The 12,348-nt window shown below is 39.6% G+C and overlaps 1 protein-coding gene across 2 annotated transcripts in view; it reads left to right on the top strand.

Moving 5' to 3' along the window:
* The first annotated feature begins 423 nt into the window (after positions 1-423).
* The window catches only part of CRACD (capping protein inhibiting regulator of actin dynamics), a 69,599-nt gene continuing 57,674 nt past the window's right edge, over positions 424-12,348 (top strand). Inside the window, exon 1 of one of the 2 annotated variants that reach the window (XM_072620820.1) lies at positions 424-594. The gene's annotated coding sequence lies outside the window, so the exon portion shown is untranslated. The remainder of the gene's footprint in view (positions 595-12,348) is intronic. The other variant, XM_072620819.1, reaches the window with a different exon arrangement.

Here is a 12,348-nt window from a genome sequence, read left to right on the forward strand (position 1 = left end):
CAGTTTCCAGCCTCTTTTGCCCAAACGGGACACTGCCACCAGCTTTGTTCATGAAAGCTGTGCCACTCCTTTGCATGGAATGTATGAATGGGGTGCCCACTGAGCATGAAGTGATCAAACCTTTTCTCTTTTCCCTCAAATGTTCAGCCAGTCTGAAACCCAGATCCAACTTGGGCAGCCTGAAGGATGACAGTTTTTTGTGTTCTTGACTTTGCTTTGTCATGACTGCTCAGGCGGTGTCCGTGTGGGTATTTATATTCCAAGCACAGGGCTTACTCCCTTGCCTGCTGGCTCCTCAAGGCTGATGGCTGCCCTTTGCCCTCAGACTTCCCTGCCCAACAGGAGCTGTGCTATCATTCGCTGTTGGGCCCAGAAGTGCCGCACTGTTAAGCTATATTGTGTATTTGTCTTGTAATCCACAGACAAGAAGAAGACGGGCAAATTCCAGCCCTTCAAGAAGTTGTTTGGCAGAAGAAAAAAGAAAGACTCTCCCTTGTCCCGGAAGGTTTCTGTGGCAAAACAGAATCATACTCTCTCGAATGCCTGTAATGGTGCCTTCTCTTCAGATGAGGAGACCCTTGATGATTCTCTAAGGTAATGTCATTGACTGACTTTCTCTTTGATCTTTAGAGTGCTGGCATGAGGGAGGTAGTCCCATGTGTGGCAGGGTGGTTTCATTTTCAAGAAAAGTGTGGCAGGAGTTAGACCAGGACAGGTGGCTCTGAACTCATCTTCTGAATCTAATTTCCCTGTGTGTGTGATATAGGGAAAAGCCACATTTGGGGGATCAAGGGGAGGGGTAGCCCAAAGTTCAATGTCTGAAGACTCTGACAGGGTGATCAATCCCTCAGTTTCCCTCTCCTCCTCTGAAAGAAGGACCCTGTTGGTTTTGACTTGGTGGAAATGACTGAAGAGAAGGCTCCTGGAGTCCTTCCCAACATTTAGTCAGGAGGGCGGGAGGTGAAGGTATAGCTGTATAGCCAGCATCTGGGAAATAGGTGCTTCTGGTCCAAGGGCACTTACCTTCTAGCTCTCGTTGAATTTGTTGAGGACCAAATTTGTGCCCTTTAGCGAGGCTAAGAATTCCTAAAGATGCCATTGTAGATGCTCTCTGAAACCTTCAACCTTGGCTTCAAGGCTTGCAGGTCTTTATTTGTTCATGTATTTATTTATCTAGCTTCACCTAGCATTATTTATATATGCAGTGCATCAGAAACCCAAGTGATGGGAATTATTTTCTCATCCAAGTATCCTGAATAGAAGCATTTATTTAAGATTTGTTAGACTTTAACACTGACAGCTCACATGTTCTGAGAGTAGCTATGAGAGGTCTTATATAGCTTTATATCTATAACGTGCCTTAGACAATGCTTTGCACATAGTAGGTGCTCAGTAACTGATTAATGAATGAATTAACAAGATATTTTCTGGGATGAGTAAGATCGAAGACAAAGCTGTCTTCTATACTTTGTGTAAGGGTAGCTTTATCCTGAAGGACCTGGTGCCATATTCTAGACTCTTCCAGGAGAAAGTACTATTTAGATTACAGGGAGAAAAGCTCTTTTTTAACCTTAAAAATATTATTAATATGTTTTGTTGCCAACTTTATTCGCAAATATCTCTCTCCCCCCAAAAAGTTACTCCTTCTAACAAAGAATTAAAAAAAAGAGAGGGAAACAACATGTCAGCAAAACTAGTCAACACATCAACCAAATCTGACAATATATACTGTTCCACACCCATGAGCCTCCATTTCTGAAAAGAAAAGGAGGACATATTTCCTGGAAATATAGCACTTAAAATTCTAAAAATCCCCATTGAGGACTACCTGTTCTGTGCTATATGGACTTTTTTCCCTAGACTTACTGTATTTCCCATTTTCTTTCTCCTTCATATTTTAAATGAAGACTTAACTGAAGTAAATTTTTAAATGAAGACTTAACTGAAGTAAATTTTGAGAAAAGGTATTCAGATCATTAAAACAATGAACTAGTAGTTGGAAAGTCAGTATTGACATACAATCTGTGGTGTGGTCCATGTTGCCACCACTTGGCAACCTAACTCTAGATTGGAAATTGTGAAATCCGGTTCCCTAGGTCTAAATAATACTTTGCATACAATTAGTAGGTGTTGAATGACGATCTGAGTGACTAGGGTATTTTTTCCACTTCTGAGATCCCTAATTGAAGAGGGAAATTAATGAGTCAAAATATGTCCAAAATAGAGAGACCAAGGCTGCGAAGGGTCTAGAAACTATGTTACTTGGGAAATAGTCAAAGCCGAAGATCTGTGTGAACTTGTTTCCTTTTAAAATATTTTGATAACTGTGTTTCAGTGTAATTGATTTCCTTTGTAATCTTGGGTGTTTTATTTTATTCATTTAAAAACTGAGATTGTATCCATAGGCTTCAAAAGACTGCCCAAGGGATCAAGGATCCAAAAAAAGTGAGAATGTTTACCCTGGAAATGAGAATATTTAGAGAGGATAGGTTTGTTTTCTTGAGGTCAGATATTTAAAGAATTGCCATATGGCAGAAGGATGTGGCTTATTCCACTCTTAAAGGCAGAATTAGAACTACTCTGCACATAACATTGTATGCTAGGTGTTATTCCACATATCACACAAAGAGGCTACCTGCAATCTTGGGGCCTTTAGTCTCCCTGGGAAGGGTAGAGCTGCCCAAAAGAAGCAGCTGCCTAATAGCATAAGACAGCTTATGTTAAATATCAGACAAGTAATGTAGACAGCAAGTACTCAGAGGTGTTTAAAAGAAAGAGAAAGAGAGAAAAGGAAAGAGAGTGATAGATCCCTGTGACCTGGAGCTGTCAAGAAAGGCTTTATGGGACACTTAGGACATTAAAGATACTTATTTGGAGGAGCAAAGAGAAGGGAGATGGCATTCCAGGCAGAAAGAGCAGCATACAAAAAGGTCCAAAGAATGAATATGGAGACTACCTTGCCTGGTTTGGAGAGTTAGTGTTGGGAGTCATGGGAGAGTGCTGTCCTCCCTGAGAGGCTAAGGTCAGGAGAGTTGAGGGAATAGTGTTAATGGGGAATATGGGCTTGGATGGGGTACAAGAGAAGATGGAAGGAGAGCACTGGCTGACTGGAGGGTAGAAACGGAAGGAAGTACGGAGGGACAGATGAAAGATTGAGGAGGTGGATGAGCACTAGAGGTGAATTCCTCCCCTTCCACAACATCACCCAAGGCTGGCCCTAGAGGACAGTTGCTGTCATTTTACTTTTCATCTCTATAATGATCCCACTCTCTCTGCCCCCTTTTAGGAGACTGAAAGTGTCTCATAGAATCTGCCTGGTTCATCCTTCTACCTTTCCCTCCTGCCAGAGGGTGGTGGAATTTTCTTCATTTCTCAGATAAGAGAACCCAGAAAAGAAGTAAAGGTGAAATTGTAGTAAAACCCAGGTTCTCTTTACCACCCCCAACCCTTTCTGCTTTGCTAATAGGACTTCCCACGTTTGGCATCACCAAAAATGAAAAAGACCATGTTTATTAGATTTTCTGTGCACATTCAGAAGACTCAAGGTCACAGAGAAATTGGAAAAGAGAACAGAAGAGCAACAAAAATGATTAAATGGATGGGAATTGGGAACTAAGGGCCAATTTAGTGGAATTTGGGCTGTTTAGGTCAGAGAAGAGAAAGATGAATGATTTACTGTTTTCAAATATAGAGCATCATAATGCAATGGAAAATTGAAATGGATTGGACTTGAAATCCCCCTTCAGCTACTTATGACTTCCGCAACCTTTGGTATCACCCAAGTTTCTTCATCTGTAAAATGAAGGGTTTGGGTTAGTTGACCTCTAATGTTTCTTCCAGGTCTAATATCATGGCCTTGTCTGTCACTACTTAACCATGGGCATTTCAATTAACCTTAGTTCCTTCATATGTATGATAGAGAGGAATATAATGTAGAGGAGTTAACATTCAGAAGAGAAATGTTGAGTATGAAAGCACTGTATAAATGCAGGGTGTCATTTTTGCCCTTTTGGACCAATAAACCTCCCTCTCTAGAGTATAGAAAAGATTATAACAAAAGTGATATACCTTAGAGTCAACAATTTTCTCACTCTGAAGGTAATTGAGGTCACTTAGGAAAACTGGATAGAATCTCTGACCCCAGATCTGTTTTAAAATGAATTAAACTTCAGTTTGTCTTGAATAAATGAATCTTGCCTGAAATTTAAAGGCTGAAGCAGATAATCCCACTGTGTTGGTTCTATGCATGATTTCATGATCCCAGTTTCCTTTCACGTAGGTATAACCCATAAAGGATATTCTGCAATTCCTATGATTATGTATGATAAATCAGCAACTGGTGGCACAGCGGATAGAGCACTGAATTTGGAGTTAGGAAGACCTGAGTTCAAACCTGGCCTTAGACATAAGTGTATGACCCTGCGCAAGTCACTTAACTTTTATTTACCTCAGTTTCCCTAACTGTAAAATGGAAATAGTAATAGTATCCATCTTACAGGTTGTTGTGAGGATCAAATGATATAATATCTGTAAAAAGTGCCTAGCAAAGAGCCTGGCATATAGTTTTTTTGTTGTGTTTATCCTTCATTCTCGAAGAGGACCATGACATCACAATGATGACATGACTTGCCGTTGACTCTGGTTTGAGTGCAGGAGAGCTGTGCAAGGTCCCCAGCCTCACTTTCTTCTCCTGAGACACAAAGTAAATGCTTACTCCCTTCCCCTTTAATAGCTCTGCCCATGGGTCTTCCCCGGTGTATCCAGGGCTCTATTTTTTCATAGAATAGAAAAGCCAAGAGGAGGGTGGGACTCTAAGTTATCCCAGCCAAATATAATCTAATTCCCGTCCCCTCCAGAGGCTCCCTGTGGGTTAGTGAGCTGATTTAATTTGCTGTTTAGCATTTCATTATGAATGAGAATAGCTTATCTGTTAGGGAGAGAAACTGCTGATCAATCACTATTGCTCTGGTTGTCATAGAAACAGTCCAAAATGCGACTTGAATTACATTTCCTCTTTTCTAAAGTGAATCCCTAATCATTGCCATAGTAATTACCCAATATGTATTTCCCCTAAATTACATGGTACTTGTCCAGAAATGACAATGGATAAGGAGTGGGAGGGCCATAGAGTGCATTCAGCTGTGCAGCTGTGCTAACCCTGCAGGACCCTACCTTCCAGGAGGGAGCTGTTTTCCAGGGCTCACCCTTTAAGGCTGAACTGCTTGATGGCATGCTTTTCTACTGGGCATGTGGAGGGCAAGGCCTCAGACACAGGGCAAGCGTCATGTACCTTTGTAAGCTTGGACAGATTCCTTCTCCACTCTGGCTTCAGTTTCTTCACCTGTGGAAGGAGGTTAGGACAAGATAATATCCAAGGTCCCTTCCCGCTCCAAATCCTACGAAAATCCCTGAGATTCAAGGGGGTTCTGGGAGAGGACAGGTTGAATAGGGTCACTAAATTCCTGCCCTTCTGCTCTTCATGTAACCCTCTCCCCTCCTCCACCTAGGACCCATGCCAGGACCAGGTACAGAGAGCAGCAGCTCAGCTTCACCCTCATTATCTCATTTATTTAGCATTTCCCGAGGGCAGGATGCCAAGGAAGTGTCATAGGATCATAGATTAAAGCCCGAGCAGACCTCAGAAGCCGTCTGATAATAATGACTGTTAATGTCTTTATGGCGATTTAAAGGTTACAGAGTTCTTTACAAATATAATCTCATTTGATCTTCACCACAACCCTGATGAGCAGGTGCTATTATTATCCCAAACACACACACACACACATGCCACACACACACTCTCCTTGTAACAAATAAGCATAAACAAGCAGAACAGATTCCCACATGGTGTCTGAAAACGCTTGTCCCACAAAGCTACCCCGGAGAGGCCATCCCCTCTCTGTCTCTCTTAGGAGATGCAGAGCACGCTTCATCATTCACCTTCTTGAGTGACGTTGGGTCGTCGCATGGCTCAGAAGTCTCAGATCATTCAGATGTTGTTTATTGTATGAACTGCCGTCTGTGTTATCTCAGTACGTACAAATCCTCACAAGTTTTTTCTGTGACCATCCCTTTCATCATTTCTTATGGTATTATAATATTTTTTGTTTGTTTTATAATTAATAAATTTATTTTTAGTTTTTCACATTCACTTCCTAAGATTTTGAGCTTTGAATTTTCTCCCCCATCCTCTCCTCCTGCCTCCCCAAGGTGGCGTGTGATCTGATAGAAGCTCTTACTTACACATTCCATTAAATGTATTTTCACATTATTCATGATGTATAGAAGAGTTAGAACTCATGAGAGCTAGTTCTAGTAGAAAGAAGAAATAGCACAGCAAAAAAAAGGAGAGCAAACAGTCTGCTTCCATCCTTATTCAGACTCCAAAGTTCTTTCTCTGGATGTGGAGAGCATTTTCCATCATTAGTCTTTTGGAGTAATAATATTCTAATATAAATTATTACCATAATTTGCTCATCCATTCTCCAACTGAGGAGCATCTCCCCCTAGTTTCCAGTTCTTTGCCACGACAAAAAGAGCTGCTACATATATTTTTGTACATACTGTTTCTTTTCCTCTCTTTAATCTCTTTGGGAGTATAAACCTACCAAAGGACATCACCAAATCAAAAAATATTCATAGCTTAGTGACTCTGAGGGCACACTTCCAAATTGCTTTAGCCTAACTTTGTTCCCTCAATTTATTTTTCTTGTCATATTATTAGAGCAGCATTTCTAACGCTGTCAAAAAAAATGATAATAATTTACATTCTTGCTTTACCAGTTCTTAAGATTTAAATTATTTAGTTTCCAATTCTGTTTAATCTTTTCTTCCAAGACCTTTATTGAATATGGTTTTATTGCACTGTGATAAATAAAGAATATATTTAATATTTTTGCTTTTTTGTATTTACTTTTGAAGGTTTTATGCCCTAAAAAAATGATCTTTTTTTGTAAAGGTGCTATGCACAATTGAGAAATATCTCTACTCCTTTATATTCCCATTTTGTAGTCACCAGAGAACTATTACTTCTAACTTCTATAAAATCCAAATCCTTAGCTTATTTCTTATTTATCTTTTTTGTTAGATCTCTCTAGGTCTGAAAGAGGCATATTGAAGTCCCTCAATAATTTAGTTATGCTATTTCCCTGTCATTTGATTTCTTTTTCCTTTAGCTATTTAGATACGTGCCATTCAATTTACATATCTTAATTATTGATATTGATTAATTATCTGGAGTGCCTTTAAATACAATATAGTTTTCCTCTTTATTTTCTTTATGCCTATTTTACTGTTACCTTCTTTGAAATTATAAATTCTGTTCCAGCTTCTTTGAGTTTACCTGAAGCATAATAGATTGTGCTCCAGCTCCTTATTTTAACTACAGATCTTTATGTTTCAAAAGTTGGTCTTGTAAAGAAGACACTGTTGGATCCTATTTTCTAATTTATTGTGATATCCTCTTCCATTTTATGGGTGAATTTATCTTATTCTCATTCATAGTTATGATTGTTAATTCTGCATTTTCCTCCATTCTAGCCTCATCCCTTTTCCTCTTATTTTCTATCTCTTTGCCCCATTTACAAAGAAGATGGTGAAAAAGGAGAGTGTTTACCATTGGTGATCTATAATTGAATCAGTTTGTTTCTACTCTGCTGTACCTCTTCTCTTTCCCTCACCCTACCCTGAATCACAGGTTTTTACTTTTATTTTGCTTTTTTCCTTTCCAATCACATTCTACCTCTGACACTGAAGAACTCTCTTCTCCATGTCCTACTCTATTTCCCGGTTGAGTTTAATATATTTCTACATCATATTCTTTGTGTCTGTGTCCAGCCCTTCTTTGTTTGATGAGATTAATGAGATGCCCATTCCTTCTGGTCTTTTCTTTGTGTTTACATATTAAAATATATTTTCTCTCCTTCATTCCTCTTTTTTCCCCAGTAGATTCCCTATCCCTTTCTTTTTCTTTCCTAAGTTCATTAAAATAGAACAAAACCATCCCCAGGCCCTCCATGGTGTTTAGCTCCCTTTATGACCCTTGAAGAAACTAGGGTTCTGAATTTAAGTTCTGAAGTCTTTATCCTTTTTTCTTCTAACCCCTTTTAGCATATAAGCATTTCATCACCATATGGATCCTTCCAAATACTCGTATGCATTGACATTTCTAATTTTTTTTACTGCTGGGTTTACATTTCAAAGTTTCTACTTAATTGTGATCATTTCGTCAGGAATTATTGAAAATCCTCTCATTAAAGATCCATCCTCCCCTCTCTCCTTATGATTATACTTAATTTTGCAAAGTAAGTTATTTTCTTAATGATGAATGTTTTTCTTTTATCTTTTGGGAATATAGTATTCCAAGATCTCCATTTCTTTATAGTAACTACCTAGTCTTGAGTGATCATGACCATGGTTCCTTGGTGTTTGAATTCTTTATTTCTGCCTCCTTTCAATATTTTTCGACTAAAAGCTCTGGATTTTGGCAATGAATCCTGGGAATTTTCATTTTGTCATTTCTTTAATAGGTCATCAGTAGGTTCTTTATGTTTTCCCTTTGCCCTCTGGTTTTAATTGATCTGGGAAATTTTCATTTATGATTTCTTGAAATATCATGTCAAGGGTTTGTTTTTGTTGTTCAGGATAATCAGGTATAAAAATATTTACATCACAGTAGAATAAGATGAATATCTATCCAGTTTCCCTGTAATCTTACAAAGTGAAAACCTCACTGTAACCTACCTCTACAGTCTAGTGAATCTTAGACTATTGTTCCTTGATCTGTGTTCTATAACAGTTACTTTTTATAGTAAATACCTTAAATTTTCTTCTGTGATTTTTCCCTCAATCTTTTATTTTATTTTAATATTTCATATCTCTCATGGAATCAGTTTTTTTTGTTTCAACCCATTCTCATTTTGGGGGAATCTGTTTCTTGGGTAAGGCTTATCACCTTCTTTTCTAAGCTATTTATTCTCCTTTGCATTCTTTCCTAAATAGTTCTAGTTTCATTTAAAATTTTATTTTGCACCTCTTCCTTCATCAAAATACTCTTTTCGTCTTTGTGGTCAAGCCATTCTTTTCTCTCAAGTTCTACCTGAACTTTTTGTGGAGCACATCTCTTCTTCCGGGCAAAACTTTTGGGTTTCTCTCAATCTGTAGTTATTTCTTCATTGTGTCTGACATTTTCTTCTGTTGGTTGGGGTGGGTAGGCTCTACTTAATTCTCAATGTGGTGGACCAGGCCTGATCCCCCAGAAGGAGTTGCTGAGTTTTAGCCCAGGTTCTTGGTGGCTCTGTTTGGGTTTTTGCACTTGGTTCCTTCCCCTTTCACAATTACAAAACCAAAGTTGACTCCATTCCTTGTGGTAAACTTAACAGTATCCAGCTAGATGATGCTAATTGTGCTCCAAACCCAAAGTTGACTCCAGTTCTTGTTGTAAGCTCAATGGAACTCAGATAGATGATGCTAATTGTGCTGCTACCAGGCCTCTTGGAATAACCCAGTTGCTTTGCTTCTTAGGGAATCTGGCTCTTTCTCTTCCTGTGGCTCGGTCATGGGCTGCCTGGGTATTGGGCTTCCTGTTCCATGCTCTGGTCCTCTCTTCTGCTCTAACTTGAGTCAGTCTCTGGGGAAATTTTAAAAGTTCTAATCATAGTATCCTAAGATTTCAAGCTGGAAGAGACCTTAGACATTTTCTAGTTCAACCCTCTTATTTTACAGGCCCAGAGATAACCAATGACTGACTTAAGGTCCCACAGGTCAGGATTTGAATACAGGTTTTCTGATGTCTAATTCAGTATCTTTCAGTTATACCATACTGACATTTCTAGTTCAGTTTAATTCCATTTCCTCAGTGAGATAGTTGCTATAATTAAAATGCTGGTACTATAAGCAGCCTTTAAAAATTTGACATTTATGTTACAATGAGTATATTTAGTATAAAAATGCTTATGCCATAAGAGAATATGATAAACATCTAGCTTTTCTGGTATCTTACAGAGTAAAGCCTGGCTCCATCTTGTGTCTCCAGCCTTCTTATGTGTTCTTCTTCATTATAGGCCTTCCCTCCAAGATTATCCCCAGTTTTTCCTGTATCTGTCATGTTTGTACCTAGTTGTCTGCATGTGGTCTCTCGCATTAGACCAGGGGCTCCTTGAGATCAGGGATGCAGCTTTTGCTTTTCCACTGTGTCCCCAGCACTTAGCACAGTGCCGGATAGATATTTAATAAAATTTAATAGTTATTGACTTGACATGACTTGATAAAGCTGTATTAAAGAAATTTATTACACAGATGCTTTGTATGTTCTCCAGCCTGGACAAACTAGACCTCTCAACGTGACACTCTCTCTTCTCCTGCTGCCTGTTGTGGTCCTCTTCAAGAATGAAAGACAAACCACAGCTGAATCCATTATTAGAACACAATCTCTCCTTGTCCTTCCTCTTAGAATCCCTAGTTTCCTTGAAAACTCACCTCTTATATGAGACCTTTCCTTGTCCCTATAGCTTCTAGCCTGCCCCTCCCAAATAACTTTGTGTTTGGTTTGCATATATTTTATATAGGTTACACTTTGTCTTCCTTTGAGGGCGGGAACCATTTCCCCTTTTGCCTTGTTATGAACAATGCCTATCCCATAATAGTCACTTAGTAAATGTTTATTGATTGATTGTTTAAAACCTGGGGATGGGCCTTTTCAAGCACACAAAGTGTTATTTTAAAGAAGGATCTTAGAACCTTCAAGTGGAGCTCTGGTGGTCAATTCATGGGATCAGAAAAGAGGAAAGGGAAACAGAGAGGGGATCTAAGCAACAGCGTCTCTGAGTGTCCCTGCCTGCCCCTGCTCATCCAATCCACAGCCATGTTCATAGCTTACTCCCAAATGGAATACGCTTGAATTGCTAGCAAAATACCAGGCCTGGAAGGACCATCTAATCCTAACCCTTTGTTTTACATATAAAGAAGCTCAGACCCAGAGGAGGGATGTGATTTCACTCAAGGTCACATGGCTACTTAAATGTTATGTGTTGGTTTGATTCATTGCGTGACTTCTGTACCCAGCCCAGTTATTCTCTGGAGTCAATATGATCCCCACTAAAATGACCTGTGTATTTTCCAGCCTTGTAGAGACCATAAGCTTAGATGTGTGACCAGGCCTAGGGGAAAACCCCAGGGTTATGATGGACTGGAGCCAATCTCCAAAAACGAACCCCATAATCAGTGGGCTGGAGGGGACAGCTGGGGGACAGGGACGGCTTATTGATTCATCAGACCTGATTAGACGCTCGTGTTGATTTTTCATGCTGCACAGCTCACATTTCCTCACAAGGGCCATGGGGTTTTTTCGTCTTTGTTGTTCCTCCTGCAAAGCCTGCATGGCTCCCTACAGACAATATATCTCTTTTATTTGGTTACAGGAGATAGGGTGATGTAATGGCTTGTTGTGCTGCCCATTTAATACCAGCCAGGGCCTTAGGAGAGATCAGAGACCACCAACCCCAAGCCCATCTTTTCAGCCACATGCATCTGCACTCACTAGTAGTAAAAGGATGGTCGTGCATTTCAAAAACCAACATGACATCCCAAGTACATTGGGATTGAATTGAAAAAACTCAGAGGAAAATACCAGCTCCCATTTAACTTCTAAAAGAAGTCAAGACATTTTCCATCTCATTTTTACTGAGGTTTATAACTGTCATTTTTAAACACAGGCTCAGCTGGCCCATCAGTCATTGATGGGATCTTCTCATCTTGTGATGACAATGGCCGTCATTTGTTCTCATGGCTTCTTTTTTTCTTGAAGAATTGCAGAGCACTATGTAGAGAAATTGGGGTTGTGTCTGTCCTTCCATTGTAGAGTTTAAGGATAGTCTTGGTGTATTGGGAGAGATGCTCACTAGAGAGAGTGGAGAACAACAGACAAATGCTGAATACATTGAGGAAGGAGAAATGGGAATGTGGAAGGGGGGCTTAAATGGAGTGACCAAATAGGAAATAGGTCCAAGAGTCCACAGGTCATAGTCTTACTCACTTGAAAAACTCTTAACTTGACTACTGGGAGCCCAGACATTAAGTTTGGTATCTTTCTAGGTGGCACAGTGGATAGAGTGCCAGACTGACATGAAAAAGACTAATCTTAATGAGTTCATATCTAGCTTCAGACACTTAGTAGCTGGGACCTTGGGCAAGTCACTTAACTCTGCCTTGGTTTCCTCATCTGTCAAATGAGCTGGAGAAGGAAATGGCAAACCACTCCAGTCTCTTTGCCAAGAAACCCAAAATGAGGTATGAAGAGTTGGACATGACTGAAACAACTAAAAAGCAGCAGAATAGAAGTAAAGTGAACTA

The sequence above is a fragment of the Notamacropus eugenii genome, chromosome 6 (genome assembly GCF_028372415.1).
Source record: "Notamacropus eugenii isolate mMacEug1 chromosome 6, mMacEug1.pri_v2, whole genome shotgun sequence".
In the NCBI taxonomy this organism is placed as follows: Eukaryota; Metazoa; Chordata; class Mammalia; order Diprotodontia; family Macropodidae; genus Notamacropus; species Notamacropus eugenii.